Source organism: Eucyclogobius newberryi, unplaced genomic scaffold (assembly GCF_026437365.1).
Source record: "Eucyclogobius newberryi isolate DKJ021-1_F unplaced genomic scaffold, fEucNew1.0.hap1 SCAF_14, whole genome shotgun sequence".
Lineage (NCBI taxonomy): Eukaryota > Metazoa > Chordata > Actinopteri > Gobiiformes > Gobiidae > Eucyclogobius > Eucyclogobius newberryi.
In genome coordinates, this window is record NW_027315768.1 from 9,151,040 (window position 1) to 9,163,610 (window position 12,571).

Here is a 12,571-nt window from a genome sequence, read left to right on the forward strand (position 1 = left end):
CGGCCTTAGTTCTTATGCACTGAATCAAGCAGTTGAAATCAGGCTAAAAACACCAGCAATAAGCACTTACAGCATAGCAACGACAGTTTTATCAACAGAACGGTCCAAAAAAGACTGGTGAAGGTGAACAGACAAGAGGGAGACAGCCATCATCTACATATCTAAATATCAATGAAAATAAAACACAGCTCCAGCTTTCAATGACAATGGACTTTAGACGCACTCCAAAAAGGCTCTTTAAACGGGTGACATTGCTTTCTGACTGAAGGCTCTAGTGGCTGTCCATCCTGGGCTGGAGCTGGCAGCAGAAACAACACTGACTTTGAGAGGTGGCATTAGAGAGAATGTATTTTGGGCTCCAGAGCGGATCAATGCAGAGGCTCTGTGGATCAAGCCGGCTTTTGGCTGCACCTCAGAGGATGTGCTGGGGCGGACGGAGGGGGTAGGGGCAGTCAGATCGTGTCCTCTTTACTGCCCCCCGGTGTGAGGTTCTGAATCACAGCTTTGTGTCAGGTTTTTGTGCCGTTAAACCTGTCCTGTTTGGCAATATGTTACAATGATGTCTTTCAGAACTATTGGACAAAGCAAACCAGGAGTCGTGGTGTGGGTAAACAAACTCTGTCATTCTATTGGGAAACTGGCAAAACTGCAGTGCAAAACAAAACATAATTGTACAATGATCTTTTGAATGATTCTTATTTTTTGACAGGTGAGCACACTGTTAAATGGGAAAACTGGATTGTAACTCTAACTTTCAACCAAATCTGCATTTTTAATCATTTTTGAAGGACAGAGGTTACAGTTATATAGATTATTGCATTTAACAGCTTTGACAGAGACGCTGTGCCCTTAATAAGGCTTGGAACAATAATTTTAGGTCTGTAACACAACGCAATGAGATATTATTGAGGTAAGTGGTCTAGTTTCTTAAATTTATGGTCATTTGGGCCGACAAAACTCTCTTTAACTCTTTAAAGGGACTGTACACATTTGTTTTCATGTAATATAGTAAGAGCATTGCATAAAGAGAAGTTAAAACACTATGTAAATGTGAAATAACTGCGTTTTCTATTTACTCTAGCTTAAGCCACGCCTCACACGCCACACAAAATGGCGCGTTTAAACATGTAAGCTTTATTTATTCAGTAAACGTTTGTTATATATGGGTGACATCAGATGCTCAAGGCTATCTTTGCTTTATCAAATCACAACCAACCACCGTAATGAAGGTGGTGACCATAAAATCATTGTAGCTCCCAGACATTTATTATTTTTATTGTTATTTTAGGTATATTTGCTTAAAAAAATAAAAGGCCCCCAAAGACACAAAGACGTAACATGCACCACTATAATGAATTCCACATTTATTAATTACCAAGCGCTCCTTATCGGACAAACAAGAGGCAGGATCAGGAGCGACGCGATAAACCTGTATCTGCCGAGCATCAGAGCTCCGATAACACAGGCTAGCACAGGGCAGCGTCGCTCGGCTCGCAGAAGGGGATTATGGGTAAAGGGCAAACCGAAAACGGAACGTAACCTTGTTGTCAATGAAGTGTCATGATTAGATAAGTACTTACCAAAGAGCAACTGTGAATAAAAAAAGTTCAAAGGTTAAAAATAAGGTCGATTTAGTGCGAGAGCAGCATATGTCGCTCAGCAAGGTGGCAGGTGAAAATTGGTGTTTCAGCGTTTCGGTCTCCACGGCAATAATATTCAACTATTTGTGTGTTCAATCTGAGTTACAACTCATTTATACTCAATACAGGGTGGGTATTTTGAGTGGGTTACAGTAGTTTCCGGACTATAAGTCGCACCGGAGTATAAGTCGCACCAGACAAAAAAATGCATAATAGAAAAGAAAAAAACATGAAATGAGTATGAAATGCGGTTGAGAATAACAAATAATATCACATATAAGTTGCTCCGGAGTATAAGTATAAATATAAATATATAAAGTATAAGTCTCACCCCAGCCAAAACTATGAAAAAAGGTGCAACTTATAGTCCGGAAAATACGGTACTTTCTGACTTCCTGTCACACAAGATACGACGTACGCGATAACCAAGAGAAGTACTTGTTTAAACCACTAAAGACTGCTGCAGTGTTGGGATGAAAATGTACTACTTCTGGGCCCGAGCCTCAGCTGTCCTGAACCGAAACCTTTAAAAGCTAAAACAGTTCAAGTAAATCTGGTGAATGTCACTTTCTACATTACCGCCACGTTAAATAGACCAGAGGTAGAGCATTTTTAGTAGTTTGTTCTAGTTGCAGCTCCCGTTCAGCACTTATTCTCAGCACATCTCTTGAGCAGGGAAGTCCATCAACTACTCTGTGATTGGCTAGATTTTCAAAGTGAGCAAATTAAACCTGACAGCATGGGTAGTAGCCTAGTGACAACACATTTCCTCCTCTTCTTCATCTTCAAGCATTGTGCTCTCTGCTTCACATTCCTCTTGTTCAACACAAAAACTACTATTTCAGTCAATGTACAACTGTCAGCTGTTCGTGGCAAAGGCTTTGGGAGACACAAGAGATCTGGGACGAGCGCGGCTCAAAGAAGGAGCACAGAGGAAGAAGCTGCTGTCGACACAAAAGGTTAGCGAGTCAGGGCTAATCTTTTGTGTTGTTTCATCCGGTGCCATGAAGTCAAGTCTTTATTCACAAGTAGCAAAAGAAAAATCCAGCACAATAATACAAAGTCATGGCAGCTAAAGTACTTCCTGTGGCCCTAAGAAAAATATAATTTAAAAAGGTCAGACAATGAAAAATGCATTTCTTGACGCGAATGACATAAAGACTGAACAGATCAACAGTGGTGGGTTGTTAATCAAAACTTATGCAGCCTGGGGGTTAAACTAAGGACCTCCTCGTCATAAGGAAGGAGTTCAAACATATGTAGCCATAACTTCATCCCCCAGACAGGTTTACCCGAGAATGCATTTCCATACTTTGGGCCTGGCTCTGCATCGTGGGGCAGAGGTCCGCTATAAACGGATGATGTCATCAAACGTAACAAATGTTTTTGTAATAAATACAAAAAATGTAATCTAAATTCTGCCTGAATTACACATTTTAATCAGATTGATCTCACAAAGACCTTTGTCCTCTGTATTTGACCCATCTTTCAATGCCGCATGTCCTCAGGAGCAGGGATTGCTTCAGCATCTCCCAGGGACACACATCCACATCTTGGACAAGGCTTGTTTTGGGTTGATGGGTGAAATCGGATTTTGCTGAGAGTTGAGAGTGTTAGCCATTCTGTCACCGTGCTGCCAAAAATGGCTAAAGCTAAATTAAAATGTCACTTTTCTGTGCCTCTGCACCACATTTTGACATCTCTTTGTGTAATACACAGGGTTTGACTGATGTTACCTGCTTTATACTCTGGAAATATAATATTCTGGGACTTGACGCACAAGCTGGGTGTCGATAAACAGGAAATAGCTGTTGCTAATGTGTGCTAGCTTTGTTTTGCCAAGTCTGTTGGCACAACATATAAAGTTACTATCACTGGAATTACTGCATTTTATCAAAAGATCCAATTAGCATTTGTCATTATTTTCTGTTTATATCTGTTTTTTGCCATCTTGTTTTCACATGTGGCTGTATTCTCTCCCATCCAATCATCTTGCTCTGGTGAGAAGCTCCTCATTAGCTAAAGCTATACGTGACTGAGCCAGAACGCTTTGGAAACTACTCATTTAGATTGCTTAAATGGGTCGGTATGGTTTTCTTCAGACAGTGGAGACACTTTCGAACTGTACCAATCTGCTCCAAGGTGTTTAAACCTGTGAAAACAACCCTTAAGCCACTGCATCGTACCATTCTTAGCTCAGATTCTCGGTTATCATTTTTTTAGATGACTTAAACATATTAGGATTGATGAACTGGTGAATTTGAATGATTTTAGGTTATAAAACTCAACGTTGATCCATTTTGAAATAAAAATAAAAGAATGGTAAGGGTTATGCTATGTTATCCTTTCGTAGCCAAAAGGCTGAGGTTGTCGAGAGCTTCAAAAAGACATACGGTAGCGTGGGAGCGAACTGTAAAACCCATTTGACAATCTTTCACAAACTCTGCAGTCTGTTTCAGGTCAAGCCAAGATATTTCAGACACTCGTGTTAGATCAGAAACATGTTGCCATAAAATATATCTATCCACTTTCTTTACGAGATGGACTGAAAAGAACATAGTTTAGGCTCCAGCTCAGACTAATGTAGAGACCTGGCAGACAGTCAGGGTGGTGTGGTTGGACTAACGTCGGAATTTAATTTGTCTTCTTTATTTTATTTTTAAATTACAGAACACATTTTGAACAATAAAAAACATTGCATTTCAGAGCATGTTTTTTAATTTGCTTTGTGGTTTTGATTGATCATCTACAGGTTGATAAGATGTGATCTTGCCCACGTCTTGGACTGCAATAAGAGCTGTATATCACTGCTCTGTGTCTCATAAACCTTGGCTAACCCACTGTAAAAAGAACAAGTTTACAATATTGAACCGTCACAAAGTCATTTCAAAACAGCACAGGACTACCAACACTCGTAAACAATCTTTATTGACCACTTTGGTGCTCTGTGATGTCCTAACAACGCCAAAGGGATAGGTTTCTCATCCTTTTACTGGAGGTAGCATGTGTTGTGCTCATGTCGTTGTCCATAGGTTGCCAAACAGTGAGTCGACAAAGGTTGAACCATTGTCATCGTTTGTGTCTAAAAGTCTTTTCAGCAACGACAAACGTGCCCCTTTGTCTGAATAGTGCCACCACGTTTCACCTCAGTGCCTTTGCGTTGACGGAAAAGACATTAAACTTTATAACAGTTGTTGTAAGGCCCAGTGATTAGAGATATTAATCATAAACCAGGAGAAAACATGAACTGCAGCTTGACAGTTTAATGCCAAATTCAAACATAAAAGTCTGACCTGCCTGGACGGTACAACATAGAATCCTCTTTTTACTATCAACTTGTGGAATCTGACCTATCCTTCAATTCTTCAGGGGCAGCCTGTCAGGAGCTATGGGAAACCGCTGTCCAGGGCTTTGAGGATCTATAGAATCATGATTACAAATGCCTGAATCGAAGAACGCAGAGGATTTCTGAAGTTCATGTTCAAACTGGTGGATGCGTTAGACCTTTTTTAACAATGTTGCTACTGCCCTGAATCCTTCCAACTCTCTCCGCTCGAATTAAAGAACCGAACAATTGCCCAGGGTTAGGGTGATTTACTCGCAATAACACATTTTGGAGTACGATATAATGCTTGGATAAACGATAACATTTAAAATGGTTAATCCCAGTAAGCCCTTTTCTGAGAATCCATTGTGAAGATAAAGGTGCAATAAATGAATAAATAGCGGGGGGTTAATCCATAATGACATAATGTTACTTATGCGCACTACAAAAAATAAGGAAAACGTGCCCTACGAACGTGAAGAGTACAAATGATAAATATTGACGGCCAAAAAATATTGTTTAAGCTTTCGTATATAGAAAAAAAGTTAACATACTAATTATATTCAATCAAATGCCTGACTTAAACTGCTTAGGATAATGAACTGCCGCATATGGTCTGGGAATCTAACCCTGCACTCTGTGGGGCGGACATAATAACGTCTCTTTTTTCCAGAAGGGTTTTTGCCCCTGAACAAGGAAAATGGCTTGTTCTTTCCATGTGGATAACTCCCTTCAGGGATATTTTGTTCACTGCAATGACCCATTCTTCTGGAGCCTCTGGGCCTGTCAGAAATAGGGTGCTGGTCAAAAGAACCAAGCTGATGTGGGGCTGCTTTTTTAAAGTAGAGCAGAAGGAGTAGCACTTTGCAGGAGTACTAGAATGTTACTATTTTGTATTTAAAAACATGTACTGGCAATGGAGTACACATCTAACCATGCAATTGTAACTCAATCAAGAGTTACAGAGCACAGTAAAAGTGTTGTTGATGATCATGATCATTATTATTTCTTGGCATCAGTGTCACAAAACTAGTATTTAAAAACTCAATTTAGAGATTAAGGAAAAAGCTAGATACTTCAATACCACACGGATACTAAAGAAATGCTTTTTACTTTTCAACACAATATACTTATCAATACTTTGTACTTTCTTGATGTTTCCATAAGGTTTTTATTTGTTTTAGTATTGATACTTTCTGAAATGAGTGTACAGTTTATTTTTTTTTAGCTTTTTTTATATATTATATAAAAATCAAAACATGGAACAAACACAGAACACGGCCAGTGAGTGACATACTACATACATACATACATACATACATACATACATACATACATACATACATACAACTAGACAATAACAGAACTAAATCAACATTTATGTCATAAGAAAATCTAAATTTAAAGTCCACTTAGTCCAAAGTCGGTCAGATTTGTCCAAATCCAAATTAGACAAATGAAAAAAAATGAAATTCAGATTTAGTGTCCATTAGAGTATATATTTTTAATACTAATTTTAGTTTAGTTTAGTTTGTTGTTTGTTTGTTTTTTTCCATGTATAATTTGTTTTCACTTACATTTTAACAGCAGTACTTGTACTTGTATCAAAGTCAAGTTTTAGTCATGTAACTTTACTTCAACATAAAGGTACACTATGTAACTTTTCTGCAGCTATTCCTCCAGGACAAGTAAGGTCAGATCTGTGGAGAGGCGAGCCCGGTCACTCTAAGAATACACGTTTTTCAAGATATTTTAGAGCAATAAAAAGACAATATTTACAGTACTCTTCCCACCGCTGCTCATTTGTTTTTCGTTTCTCAATCCAACGACCTTCACAACAGCCAAACTCAAAATTAAATCTACTTTCGCGCAATTATTGGCAAGAGTGCGGCAATATCTCGTCAAAATACGTCATTATCATACCAATAACCGGCTTTTAAACATTTCTAATCTCCAATAATATTATCATTGGAATTAAGCACCGAGCCAAATTCATTACCACCCTGACATATTTATTCCAGTTCATATTGCCCCATCTGTCAGGTTTTATGAAATTTTTGCAGGCGAGGTTAAAAATATTTTAGTGTCGCGGCGGCGCGGCGATGAATCAGCTTGATGGCGGAGTGAACGTGTCAGGGTGAAGTGTGCGGTGAAATATACAGCGTGACGGCTGTGTTTTCCGTAGCCTCTCGTGAAGACTGCGATAAATCAACAGGAGCACAGGTCAGACGCACTGGTTAAACTTGTTAAAGGCCAGCGAGCTCGGAATAAATGGAGCCAAGTGAAGTGTCTCAGAAAGCACCACGCCAAATACCACGGAATAACAATGAGGGGAAAAGGGTCTGCAGGGCACGGGCTGTGGAGGGGAGCTGCTGTGTGGGGAGCAAGCAGACAGAAGAATGAAAAGAGTGGAAAATATTATTTCGCTATGGAGGAAGCTAAAGTTATCTGAAAAAAGGCTCCGTTTTCAGTTTTCTCTTCAAGAACAATACCAAACCTATGATTTTTTTCAAGGATTGGTGGAAGAACAACAATTACAAGAGCGCTAAATGCATGCAAGTCGACACCCAAGTTTAAAGGTCCATAATATTATGCATTATTTGTACATGCTCTTAAGTTCCTTTGCTTGGTATTTCATGTTTTAGATCTTTAAAAATTGTGTCTACTAAAAGCACAAATGTCTTTATAACTGCCAGGCGTTTCCTTATCAGCATTTCAGTTAGAACCCCATCTACTTGAGGCAGAATAATTTACAAAAGGGAGATGAAAAAACCCCAGGTACAGTATGTTTTTGATGTGGGAACAATGTTATAACATGGTTCTAAGAGTTTGCTCATTTAATTTTGCACAATATGTTCAGAGCATAAATATGGTAGACTATAAAATATTTTTTTTAAATTGCAAAAGATAAACAATACTTTCCTCTGAGGCCCAGTCCCAGATGGCCCGCGGTCCGGTGATTGTGGACCTTAGCCTAAACTAAAGATTCAAATGTGTCTTTTTTCAGCTTGTCTCCTTGCCTCCAATTCTTAATAATATGGGTTAACTGGTCAATCTCCATGGACACAAGTCAAATTCTTTTGCAGGCCCGCAAAAGAATGGATGTTTTTTGAGGTATTTTTAAGCAATAAAAAACACCTGTGATGAAGTAACTGTTACAGTGAGTAAAACAAGTATTTGAACACCCTGTGATTTTGCACGTTCTTAAATTATGGAGGGGTCTGAAATTTTCCTCGTAGGTGCGTTTCCACTGAAAGAGATAGTCAATCTAAAAAAATATTAATCCAGAAATCACATTGTCTGTTTTTTTAAATCGTTTATTCGTATTGTGTTGTGTAAATAAGTATTTGAACCTGAAAAACTGAGGAAATCAATTCTGACATGTTTACAAGCATTTGTTTAGAATTACAGAGGCCCACTCCTCCACACAGATCTTCTCTAGATCTGTCAGGTTTCAGGGCTGTCACTGAGCAACAGAGTTCTAGCGCCCTCAGAAGGGGGATTGGATTTAGGTCTATAGACTGGCTAGGCCACTTCAGAACCTTGATATGCTTCTTATGGAGCCACTCCTTGGTTTTCCTGACTGCGCGCTTTGGGTCATTGTCATGTTGGAGGACACAGCCACGCCCCATCTTCAATGCTCTGACTGAAGGAAGGAGGTTGTTGCCCAAAATCTTCCAAAACATGGCCCCATTCATTCCTTCCTTACAGAGCAGTCGTCCTGTCCCCTGAGCAAGAAAGCACCCCAAAGCATAATTTTTCCAACCTCATGCTTCACAGTAAGGATAGTGTTCTTGGGATAGTACTCACCCTTCTTCTGCCTCCAAACACTATACAAACACAATATTTTTGGTCTCATCTGACCACATGACTTTCTCCCATAACTCCTCTGGATCATCCAAATTGTCTTTGGCAAACTTCAGACGAGTCTGGACATGTGCTGACTTAAGCAGGGGAACCTTCTGTGCGATGCATGATTTTAAACTATGACAGCGTAGTGTATTATAGATAGTAACCATTGAAACTGTGGGCCCAGCTCTCTTCAGGTCATTGACCAGCTCCTCCCTTAGTTCTGGGCTGATTCTTCACCTTTCTTATCATCACTGACACACAACGTGAAATCTTGAAGTCCGAGATTGACAGACATCTTTAGCCTCTTCCAACAATTGGTCACACCTCAATAAATTCGAAGTAGGAGAACTTGCAAAATTGCAGGATGCATACTGTATATACGTTTAATACCATACTGTGGAACATTTCCGGCAAAGCAATAATGTGCATGGAGTCAAGCAGCTGATGAAACCCCCCACAGGAAAAGATACATAGACCACCTATTAGGCCAATTTTATAATCTGAAATATACTCTCCTCAGCCCTTGGTTTTCGTTAGCGGTTCTTAACATTTTCAGTATTCCAACTAAGAAAATCGTTCCATGTACCATAAGCAGAACTTATCTAGGTCTAGACAGAATCATAACTGCGACAGTAAACATAAAACACTATGACTGGCATAGGTGTCGCAGTCAACGTCAGAGCAGCAAAAACAGCATTTTTACAGTAGCATCTTTAAAACTCTCCTGACACCAACATCATCTCATGTGTGTAAAAACCACATGTTGTTATGGCAACCACAAATCCTGGTCAATCCAGCTCCTGTATGCGGTACACATTTGCTCTGTCATAGATAATAAAAGAATGGGAGAAGGGCCAAAGCGCACTGTGGATATGAGGCTTAGGCTGATCCTGCCAAAATAAAACTGAATGGGTTTTATTGCGCTCATGGCAAACCTGTGGCTCATGGGAATATTGTATCGCAAATACATCTCCGAGAGTTGGCTTTGCTAACTAATAAATGATGGGAAACTGTCATCAAAGTCCAAAACATAGTATTTGTTGCACAATGTAACTTTTCTGCAACTGTTAAATTCGCACTTGCATGGGTTATGGGGTATTAAAAAATAGGTTAATAAACAGGCTTATAAAGTATAGCACAGAGGCTAATTCTCACAACATTCACTAGATTTATTGTAGTTGCCTGTATGGTTATGTCTTACCTTGATCTGCATCAGTATAACCTGGTAATAAAGTTGTCATCACGCCATGCTTTGTTCACCCGCACATATTATGCAGCGGTCACGTCCCCTGAAGTAAACTGTCTCCTGCTTTGACGCCTCGACAGCGCCCCCCGATGACTCATTGTGGAACTCATATGTCAAACATTTGTAAAATCTAAATCAGATTTATAGATATTGCTAGGTAGGGCCTTTTTTCTGGCTTATAGGCGAACGCTGTTTCTTTTTTTGTTGTTTCCTGCACTTTTGTCCGTCTATTTGCTATGCAGGACCACATCAGTCTGGGGGTGTCTTTTATTTTCTTTTGGTTTCTTTGAGCTGAAGTATGCTAAGAAAGTGCTCCACACCAAATTAAACTGATAAATTTAGTTCAGTGAAATGTGAAAATGCCAGTAGTATCCATCAAGTAAGGTTATTGTGTTTTTTTATTCTACACTACCAGCGTTATTGGTCCAAATGTAACATAAAAAGAGCCATTTTAAATAGTTTTTTGCAGAGTATGCTGTTTTGTTTTGAATATCTATGACCGTTTTACCCTTCTGCTTCAAAAGAGACCACAAACTGCTGACTCGTCTCTGCAGTCTTTGTCTTCTTACAGTAGCATCTTTAAAACTCTCCTGACACCGACACCATCTCATGTGTGTAAATGCCACATGTTGTTATGGCAACCACAAATCCTGGTCAATCCAGCTCCTGTATGCGGTACACATTCGCTCTGCCATACATAATAAAAGAATGGGAGAAAGGCCAAAGCGCACTGTGGATATGAGGCTTAGGCTGATCCTGCCAAAATAAAACTGAATGGGGTTTTATTGCGCTCATGGCAAACCTGTGGCTCATGGGAATATTGTGTCTGCTCGCAAATACATCACCAAGAGAGTTGCTAGCTAATAAATGATGGGAAACTGTCAGCAAAGTCCAAAACATAGTATTTGTTGCACTATATAACTTTTCTGTAACTGTTATTCAGTTTTGGGTACCTTGAATAACATGCTTTCTGACCGAGTGGGGTCACCTCTCCACAGATCTGTAACTTGGCCTAATTTAATGTCATACTTGGGCCAGGGTCAGATAATAAAACATGTATGAAGCCGAGACACACAGACAGGTGGTTGTTCAGTGACGCTCTGTGGTCGAGTGGATAGCACACATGCCTGCGAGGTCATTCCTCAGTCTCATTCTCATTTCACACTAGAATAAGAACAAAGAATAATAAGGAATAAGACTACAGTAAATCATAGATGCTTTTCACATAGCTATGCATTATTTGTTTGATTATACAAGTAAAGTATCCACCTTTACATTGTCATCTCATGTTTTAGAACAATTTTTTAAAAAAAATACTCACTACATGCCACTTTTGCTTTTCCCACACTAGGAATTGACCTTTGACCATTCTCTACTGTTGTAATGAGTGTGATTAGAAGACAGAAATGCACAGAACAAGTCAACAAATGCATGTTTTTCATGCTTGGAGGGAGAGGACTTTATTTATCTATTTTTGATGTATTTAAACAAAATAAAAAAGAACACAGAACTCAACAGAGAGACGGAGCAAAAAATACAGGGAAAAACAAATGAAATACAAAGAAGCTACGGCACATAATTGTCAACATCAAAGTCCCTTTTTGTCCAAAGTTGATTCAAATTGTCCATGTTCAGATTAAGTCTGAATGGCATTTTTCCATTTGTCTAATATCTCTTGTGTCAGTCAAGGTTTGATCGTCGGTGAGGTTTGTGTCATCCATTTCTTAGTGATACTCTTTTCTCATGCAGCCCAAATTATGTTCCAAAGGTATCCATTGATTGTGTCCATGGCAAGAGTTTTGAGGCCCAAATACATTGTTTTTGACATTGCCATCCAACAGGACAGTCAAAACTAATTGTAATGGTCTGCCTCCTGGCTGCCACAGTTTCTCCAGCAGTTGGCATTTCCTTGTGAATAATGGGTACTTTGACATGGTGATATGAACTAAGGTGACACATTTTTCCAACAAAATTGGGAAAAGATTTTCAGGATTCATCAAACAAGCGTGAATGAGGCAAAATGCAACTTAAGGTATGTTTTTGGATGAGGGAACACGATGATGAGAACATGGAAAAAACTTTTTAAAAAGCTTGCATAATAGACATACCGTCTATCATTTGAGCAGATTTAGCAGCAGGCCTGAGGGCCAACAAAGACTGTTCAGAGCTCACTACTGTTCGTCAAAATGAGACACACCACAGTTATGTGGTATTGCTCTTGGTATCGCCTGTGTCCCTGTGTAGCATGATATCATTTCTTATGCTTGGTATCATGTTAGCATGTAATAATAAGATGTTACTGTCCAAAATTCAACACTTTGACACTGCTTTGTTTTACACCAAACAAAAGGCTGCTTCCTCTATTTTTGCCAAAATGTTACGCTGAAGTTGAAAAGACAAATGCTGAAGTCTCACAACACTTTTAATGTTGGACAAACATAAACTGTCCCAGAGTTTCTCGTCTAATGAAGATTAGAGAGTGTATACGTGTTTCTGTGACAGTTATTG

At 39.3% G+C, this 12,571-nt stretch overlaps 1 long non-coding RNA gene across 1 annotated transcript in view; it reads left to right on the forward strand.

The window, feature by feature from the left end:
• LOC140359391 (uncharacterized) overlaps nucleotides 1-9,058 on the forward strand; it is a 313,132-nt gene extending 304,074 nt beyond the window's left edge. The window contains exons 3-4 of the long non-coding RNA XR_011926853.1: nucleotides 8,478-8,561; nucleotides 9,012-9,058. This is a non-coding gene — a long non-coding RNA (uncharacterized lncRNA). The remainder of the gene's footprint in view (nucleotides 1-8,477; nucleotides 8,562-9,011) is intronic.
• Nucleotides 9,059-12,571: the final 3,513 nt, after the last annotated feature.